Source organism: Lepisosteus oculatus, unplaced genomic scaffold, assembly GCF_040954835.1.
Source record: "Lepisosteus oculatus isolate fLepOcu1 unplaced genomic scaffold, fLepOcu1.hap2 HAP2_SCAFFOLD_48, whole genome shotgun sequence".
Classification (NCBI taxonomy): Eukaryota; Metazoa; Chordata; class Actinopteri; order Semionotiformes; family Lepisosteidae; genus Lepisosteus; species Lepisosteus oculatus.
Window position 1 is genome coordinate 236,713 of NW_027168020.1, and position 9,105 is coordinate 245,817.

Genomic DNA, 9,105 nt, shown 5'->3' on the forward strand with positions numbered 1-9,105 from the left:
GACTATGAGTTATGCTATCATGAGAGTGGTGATGGATTTTTTTCATTGCTTAGTTTTGCAGGTTCTGTACATTTGAACATTCAAAGTGACTAAAGTAAAGGAGTTTTCCCTTTTTACCACATAATTCCCAAAGATCAACACTAATAGAAAGCCTAATTCCAGCCAAGATTCAATTACTGTCTCTCAGGCATCCCAGCAGTGGATTTCATGACTTCAGACAGCCATCTTTATCAGTGGAGAACTCAATGCTCTGAGGTTTACTGGCAGAGTCTCACACTGGGTAATATGTTGGTAAATAAGGTCCTATGGAATTCTACTATTGATAAATTCTACTATGGAACTGCGATGTGTCCTGAAAAAATCTTCTATGATAGTGGTACAGTCCATCACACCCCACCTACAGCCTTTAAAAGAGAAAAAAAAAACTGACAACAACAAAGTAAGTCTGTGGTGTAATCAGCTAGGTCTTGCAAACATACTTGACCTCTTCCAGCTACCAACATTACAAATGCTGTTTACACATTAGATGGTTATTTTTTGGCTTCTGATATTATGGTGGAAAAAGAGCCCTGGAATCTTTGTTGAAGGACAAAAGACGGAAAGAACGGGCAGTGTAACCATGGCGAAGAGAAGGGAAATATTGGAGAGAGCTTTTTTCATACACTTTTTATCATTGTTTTTCCAGCCCAACAATGATCAACAAATATGGGCAGGCGTCCTGTGCCAAATCCAATCTACCTTTCTTCCAAGCATACAGGAATGTCAGTGAATTAAATATTGACATATGAAAATACCCAAAAATATGCAATCACACATATGCAGTTTGAGCAAACATAAGACAATACCCAAGTACCACAAACTACCAGGCATCATTAGCAGTTCAGGTGGGGAGCTGTGTCAGCATGCGTAGGCTGCAAAGGAACAAGTAATACGTCTATTCCATGCTTAAAAGAGAAGAAAGAAAACACAACATTTCAGCCGTGGAGCCCTCACACCTGAAGAAGGCTCCACGGCCGAAACGTTGTGTTTTCTTTCTTCTCTTTTCATCTAGTGTCATTAGCCAGTTCCTGTCAAAATAAAATAGAAATGGATAACATTCTAGAGAGAGTTTGAAATACCAAGGTACAATTTAAACCATATTTCTTCCACTACAACCACAATATTTTGGAGAGATCGCTGAGCCTAACTGTTCTGGCATGCCCGTTAGCCTCCGTCCTGCTTCAGCAATGAATGCAACGGGGCACATTCTGAGGGAGATGCGGTCAATCAGGTTGCAGGAAAACCACGCTATGCTTTTTTTTGAGATCCTGAAAAGGACAGAGGGGCCATGTATATGTGTGCAGCTGGATATGTAATTGCAGGTGGCGTAGCAAATTCTGCTGAAGCCCCACTGCCTGGTGTGGACGGTAGCTGTGCATGTTGCAGCAGAATTGTGCATGTGAGATCAAGGGGGCATGTCATGTGTTTGAGCACTTCACTCCCTTCCGGAAGCACGCGATTCCCTGAGTCCAAAAAATTTGTAAGTTCTTTGGATGACCTGTGGACCGATCTTTCACGATGAAGAATTCCTTAAGAAGAATAGATCTCGGCCCACCATCCCAATGCCTCCATCTCAAAACAGCAACCTCCCACTGCCCTTAGTCTGCAAGGCAGTCCTTTCAAGTGCGATGATGACGCCGGGACCTTCGTTGCCTATTGTACGAGCTGAACTTTTGTGCTCATCAATTCAACGCTCTTTCCATCAACTCATCTTGTCTTTTGACGCTTCGTGTTTTGTGCTCCTTTGACTATCGGCATATCGGGTGACTGCAAACACTGAAGTTCTTGCTTACGGAGTGTGGAACAGTGTTTTCAAGTGATCGCTGTTCTGTCATGTTGACGCCGAGTGAATCTTTCTTTGGCAACATGGGCAGGCTGACAGCAGCGCGAGCGAAAGTAATGGCAAATTTCTTGACTTATTTCTGAATGTGAATGTTCTTTAGAAAAGGGATGCGGCGTTGCTTCTCCCCCGTGTAAAGGTCACGCATTCCAGACGTGGTTATGAGCGAACAGTTGCCGCAAGTGTTTGAAAAGAGCAAGAGAGGAAGCAGCCCTGCCCCGTGTGAGGATCAAACTCAGGACCTTCAGATGATGAGACTGACGTGCTACCAACTACGCCAACGAGGCCAGCTGCAGTACACAGCCGGAAAGTTTGCCTCATATGGATTTCAGTCGCCCGTTCCCTAATCTTTAGACGCCCTCTGCTGGATGTTGCATTTGCCTTTTGATCTCACCGATACTTTTTTGGTCTGTTTCTGTTGCGAGTCTGTTTTTCAGATCTCACCTAGCACAAGTCTCTCTGGCTGAAGTGGCCTCTCTGCTTCAGCATCGTGCCCTCACTCAGCCATTAAAAACGTCACTCGGACTTCTGACATGCTGACATGAAATGTCAAGAGAGAGTGGCGGAGACGCTTAAGGCAGAGAGAAGATGAAGAGGGGGCGTGGCTGCGAAATGATTGACAGCTGCATGACGCTCTCCATGCAAGGTGTGACCACAGGCTAAAGGACACCTTTCGGCACATCAAGCTCTAAGCACACACCTGGAGGACGTGGGAAATGATCCCGCTACCTCTCGCATGCAAAGCGAGCGCTGTACCATGCAAGCTAACCCCCCTCGCTGGGGCTCATGCCTCGGTGTCGCCTAGTGCTGCTTGTTCCCCTCTTACCGGGTGCAGTTCACTGCCCTTCGTCTGCAAGGCAGTCGTGTAATTGCGGCTTTCTTGACTTATTGATGAAGGTCTGACTGGACGAGCGAATGACGCCTCTCCCCCGTCCTCAAGCTCGCTGACAGAATAAAATGGAAAGTGCTGCCATGGCTCATTGGTTTAGGGGTATGATTCTCGCTTAGGGTGTGGGAGGTCCTGGGTTCAACTCGCGGATGAGCCCTTGTGTGTTCTTTTTGTCCTCGTCCACAAGACTGGGAACTGATATCCACATCACCTTGCAGCATCTGCTTATGGCAAACGATGGAATGTGACTAATGACTGAACGAGCCTGGTGAATACTCATCACGTGGCACAATGAGAGCGTGCAGTCAGCTGTCCAAGGCAGCAACCTCATTGCTCGTTCAAAAGAACACATACTGAAAACTCATCACCACTATGTCGTAAATGAGCACCGCGATCGCTTGTTGTCATGCGTCCTTACTTGGGAAATGCAGAAGCAAAAACTGCACTCTCTCAGCCACCGAAACGTGTGCGGCTCGCCTTGCACTCTCTGCGCCTCGCATATTTATGGAGCTGTCTGCTCTTCTTTCTGTTGAAGTGCGCAAGTTACGGGGCGTACTGCACACTATGATGTGCTCAATGACAGCTTTCAAGATTTGAAAACTATGAGCTTGATGGCTCAAGTCGAACGAATGTGGTTGTTACGCAATTGATGATCAAACGCACGTATTCTAACGATTCGTGAGAGTATGTTCTAAAGGTCCCTGGCTCGATCCCGGGTTTCGGTGTTTTGTTTCATCGCGCCCTTTGTTCCTCTCTCCAGCGCCCCCTGCCTAAAGTGACGTGTCCCTTTCTCAGCCCGAAACGCAAGCGAGACACCAGCAGCAGTCCCTGCAGGTTTCCGTGGTGTAGCGGCTATCACGTTTGCCTAACACGTGAAAGGTCCCCGGTTCGAGACCGGGCGGAAACAGCCTCGTTTTGCACGCTCCTGTACTTCACAGAGGTATTGAGCGACTGGTAATTTGTTCCCAATGTATTTCCGGTGCCTTCATGCACTCTTGTACCAAACGCACGTTCCTTCTGTATGCGGAGCCGATCATTTGCAATTGGGCTGTGCCGACAGATCAGGACGAGCTCTGTCGGCTCAAAAGCAGCGCAGGACCTGCAAGAACAACAGAAAGATTAGCATCCAGCGGGAGCTTCTTAGTGAGCCCAAGATCTCATCAAGAATCGGCTCCAGCAACAGGGCTGGGCGCATTGTTCCATTCTCCAACCACTCTCGGTGTAAACAAGTCCCTCCTGGTCTCTGCTTGAATTGCACTTTCCTGCGTTTGCTTTGGTGTAACTGGCTTCCCCTGCATGGGCGAATGTGAAGAAGATCCTTAGTAAGTCATTGAAGAAACCCGAGAAGAGGTCGGAGTGGTCCCTGTCATTCATCAACGATCCAGTCAGGCAGTACTCCTCTGTAAAGCGCCGTTCGTTCACATCAATTGGCTTTTTTTTGCTTTCACTCGTGCAAGTAGTAAAAGCAGACGCCCCTATTCTGCCGTGACCCGGATTCGAACCGGGGTTGTTGCGGCCACAACGCAAAGTACTGACCACTATACGATCACGGCGAGTTACCGATACACACGGGGCAGGGCGGAAAAGGCTGTGCTCTCTTCGTGTGACATAATTCGGGAAAGTCCTGACGTTGCATTTCAACTGAGCCCCAGTATACATCGACCCTTCGACACTCTGAGTGACAACTCTCTTGCGTGTTTTCTCATATTTATGTAGTTTGCTTGCATGATGCCCGGAACAGCAGGGTTGCGCACTCCCATATGGTCTAGCGGTTAGGATTCCTGGTTTTCACCCAGACGGCCCGTGTTCGACTCCCGGTATGGGAACGTGTCAATTTTGCCTCCTGCTTTCCAAAAGATCAGCACTGTGTACGAAGGAGCCGCATTAAAACTACTCAACGTGCAAAACGTGCGAGAAGAGGGGGCGCTTGTTTCCAGCCGAAACTTCTCGCGTGTGAGACGAGCTGACCATCGCTGCAGGAGGTGGGAGGGTCACTCCGGTAGACAGGGCTGACCTTCGGCAATAGGATTTATACTCTCCAAGATGATATTTGCACTTTCTGGAGAGGCGATTTTCTCCACTTCAGTAGCCCGATTTCGTCGATTGCGTGGAGAGGGCTGTAGAATGTGGCGCCGTCTTTCCTGCTCCGTCCATGACAGGCGTGCTGGTCTCTGGAGAGAGAGCACGGTCCATCAGCGCACCCCAATAAAGGCACTGGAAGCAGCTGAATCGCATTGGCGAAGCTCAGCGCTGGGCCGCTGGGCACATCTGACCACAGTTTCCGTAGTGTAGTGTTTATCACGTTCGCCTCACACGCGAAAGGTCCCCGGATCGAAACCGGGCGGAAACAGACCAGACTTCTTCTGTCGCCACGCACAAAAGGGGATTGGGGATTCGCCTAGCGCTGTGATCGAACAGACCCACTCACCTCTTAGTGTGGCGGGATCTGCACAGTGCATGTCGCAGCGCATCCTGCTTTCGCTTCAATGCGCGTCCTGATGTACCCCGGTCTCCCGCGTGACAGGTGGGGACAGGTGACAGGTCCACGTGACAGGTCCTATACTAACGAGGAAGACATCTCTCTCTCCGACCCCCGGCATCGTGTCCCGACCCACCGTGCTGGAAGCCGACTCGTGCTGTGATTCCTTTACGGAGCAGAAATGACAACCGAGGAGCCGAGAGATCATTTCAGCATTTCGCGTCTGAACGGAAAACACAAACGACCAACTCGGAATGATTTGCCTTTGACGCTTATCAAAGCGTTCTTTGTGCATCGAACAGACCCACTCACCTCTTAGTGTGGCGGGATCTGCACAGTGCATGTCGCAGCGCTCCCTGCTTTCACTTCAATGTGCTTCCTGATGTCGAGTCGTGTGCCGTGCGGAGGCTCTGAAAGCGAGAGCAATGAAAAGGTGCACGACGTTGTGTTAGAAAACAGAGAAGTGAAAGGCAGTCCTTTCTCTAAGGAGGTAAAAGAAAAGCTACTCCCCGTCAGGGAATCGAACCCTGGTCTCCCACGTGACAGGCGGGGATACTTGCCACTATACTAACGAGGAAGACATCGCACGCTCCGACCCCCGGCATCGTGTCCCGACCCAGCGTGCTGGAAGGCGACGCGTGCTGTGATTCCTTTACGGAGCAGAAATGACAACCGAGGAGCCGAGAGATCATTTCAGCATTTCGCGTCTGAACGGAAAACACAAACGACCAACTCGGAATGACTTGCCTTTGACGCTTATATACCTCTTAGTGTGGCGGGATCTGCACAGTGCATGTCGCAGCGCTCCCTGCTTTCACTTCAATGTGCTTCCTGATGTCAAGTCGTGTGCCGTGCGGAGGCTCTGAAAGCGAGAGCAATGAAAAGGTGCACGACGCTGTGAAATAAACATTAATAAACGCATATATAACGTCGAAAACACATCTAACACTAGGAGTATACGGCACTCTGCACAGTGTACGAAGTAAATTATTTTCGCAGTAATTAATTATATTTACTATATTTATTATACACGTGTAAATTAATTACTGCGAAAATAATTTACTTCGTACACTGTGCAGAGTGCCGTATACTCCTAGTGTTAGATGTGTTTTCGACGTTATATATGCATTTATTAATGTCGTTGATTTTACGGTTGCAATTCGACGTTGATTATACGTCGAGGCGACGTATATATACGTATAGCCGTATTTTCGCCGTGAATATACGTATATTCGACGAATCAATGCCTACAGCTTGGCATACAAGGGTTTTGCGGAGGGGTCTTGCCACCTGCCTGAAAAAAAAACAGTAAAATGTTTGAGTGCCTATAGAGTTTCTATTTTTATTTTCTTGAGAAAAGTTGATACCATTTCCTGGAAACCCCGTCCCCCATCAGTGCGCGGTGCCCGGGGAAAAATCTGTAGGGGGGCGTCTGAAATTCTGAGCGGGGGTGATATTTCGGTTGAAACGGAGCTGTACGGTGCAGCTACCCAAATGAAATCTCGCAGCTATGCCATTGATTAGTGCTTCATGATAGAAGATATCGACTAGCAATCTGGTATTTGCGATGAAGTTCAGTTTCACATTTTTCGTCACTCTCACTGGAGAGTATTGCCTGGAGCGAAAAGTACCATAAGCGTTCATTTTTGCAGCTACATGGACGTTCTGAATCGTTAAGAAAAAATGTTGTAAAACCAACAGAAAGCACAGAGTGCTATAACTAGTCCTAGTTATATAACGATTTTAAGTATAATGATAAACTACTGCAAGGAATCGGCCCACCTGAGCAAACAGGATCGTAATGTTGACACTCAATAACGACACTGATATGTGCAGTTCCTGGACGGATAGCCCTCCTGCCCATCAAACAGACTGAGTGACTGTTTGTGTCATTTAGTGTTGTCTGACCATTGACAAAGTACAACTATTTTTTTAGGGCGCAAATTAAGTTAGGTAAATCTTTTTGCCCAAAACTGAAGGGGCAACATTCCCCCCTCCCCCCGTGATGCCAGGCCTGTCCCCATCCTATTCCATAATGTCATTATATATAATACCATACAACAGTGACCGATCCTTACTAACTACATGCGTTAAAATTGCACATCAGCTCATAGCAGGGGGCACATAGCCGCGATGTATTATCAATGTTATATTTCAACCATAATATCGACAACATTAATAAACGCATACGTTGAGAAAATATCGAACCCAGCATATTTTCCGGTTATATACCACAATGCATTGCTAGTATTCGTTGGTCACCATTTTGGACACGTTTTTCAAACGTAGAAGTATATCCGCAAATATCTCAGCAATCCTCTTTTGACGAGTAAGTATGAACAATAATAATACTATCTGAATACATACAGATCTTTCTTAATATTATTTTGATTAAAATAGTATGTGAATAAGCAAAAAAATGGCACATAAAATAGTGTGAATGGGGAAGATGACACAAAATCGTTTTGCCATTTCTCTTATTCTTATTCTATGTTGTACTTTCAAACTTTGGGTACTCTTTAATTAGGACAGACTTTATTGCTCAACTGCTATGATGCAAGTTAAATTTTATACATTGATTTCAGCTTTGAGCTTAGTAAACCGTTCATTTTTTAGATTATACTAAAGAAGATATTAATCATCATTTATTTGGGAAGTAATATTATATAATTTTCTCCTAGCTGCGGTGCTGAAGTCCCACCCTACATCAACAGAAAAAGAAATAAAGGAGCACGCAATGTGTTACTTGAAGAATGCATATGCAAGGCAGGGGGCCAGGAGATCTGGACACTGAAAATAATAGGTTTTTGGTTCTAACTGTTAGGACAATTAGACAGGGTTTGCAAATAGTGGAAAAAAATCATCTTAACTTCCATTGTAATATTTTTTTTTCTTGGAAATATAGAAGTTGTACATTTTAAAGTGTATATTTGAATCAAAATGTGGTTTTGAGTTAGTGTGTTAATGTAATTAGTTTTGTGTTTGTCATTACTATACTGTATATTGCCATGTTACCAGAATTTGTAGCTGAAGTTTAAGACTAGTTGTGTTTTTTATGATTATTGCCCATATGTTGATTGTTGATTGATTGTATACAATGTATAATTTGAAATACATATGTTTCAGGTGTGAATGTGTATTTTCAGAATACATTTCTAAATCTAATCATTGGCTTGGTTTACTTGTTTCTACACCTATAAAATCTATCTTTGATGTATAATAGACCTCTACCCATATACGTATAATAGACCTCTAAAGTTATGCGTATAATAGACCTCTAACCATATACGTATAATAGACCTCTAAAGTTATCCGTATAATAGACCTCTAACCATATACGTATAACAGACCTCTAACCATATACATATAATAGACCTCTAAAGTTATACGTATAATAGACCTCTAAAGTTATCCGTATAATAGACCTCTAAAGTTATCCGGAACTCCAACCATATATGTATAATAGTCCTCTAAATTTATCCGTATAATAGAACTCCAACCATTTATGTATAATGAACGTCTAAACATAGACGTATAATTGACGTATAACTTTAGACGTATATTAGAATTTCATTCTAGACTAATTGTAGACCACATTTAGACGTATAAGGTATGCGTTTAATAGACGTATATAATACGTCTTTTGCCCACTGGGTGGGCTCCAGATGCACATGGAAGCAATCAAGTGTTTCATCCGAGCTGTTTCAAAGACTGCCCAAGAGCTTTCCTTTCACAGAGGCGCAACGATTAATGATGGGGGTGCACCCTTCAATGCGCCTTACGACTCTAGGGAGTGATTGAGACGATTCGTAGCGTGTGCTCATTTCTCTCCATTCCCCGTGTTGCAGTGGTAGGATG

General features: G+C 45.2%; 4 non-coding genes across 4 annotated transcripts; 2 read left to right on the plus strand and 2 right to left on the minus strand.

The window, feature by feature from the left end:
- Positions 1 to 3,602: 3,602 nt before the first annotated feature.
- Positions 3,603 to 3,675, plus strand: trnav-aac (transfer RNA valine (anticodon AAC)). The gene has a single exon. It is a non-coding gene; the product is annotated as a tRNA-Val (tRNA).
- Positions 3,676 to 4,249: 574 nt separating this feature from the next.
- Positions 4,250 to 4,321, minus strand: trnah-gug (transfer RNA histidin (anticodon GUG)). The gene has a single exon. It is a non-coding gene; the product is annotated as a tRNA-His (tRNA).
- A 201-nt stretch (positions 4,322 to 4,522) lies between these two features.
- On the plus strand, positions 4,523 to 4,594 carry trnae-uuc (transfer RNA glutamic acid (anticodon UUC)). The gene has a single exon. It is a non-coding gene; the product is annotated as a tRNA-Glu (tRNA).
- A 1,158-nt stretch (positions 4,595 to 5,752) lies between these two features.
- On the minus strand, positions 5,753 to 5,824 carry trnad-guc (transfer RNA aspartic acid (anticodon GUC)). The gene has a single exon. It is a non-coding gene; the product is annotated as a tRNA-Asp (tRNA).
- Positions 5,825 to 9,105: the final 3,281 nt, after the last annotated feature.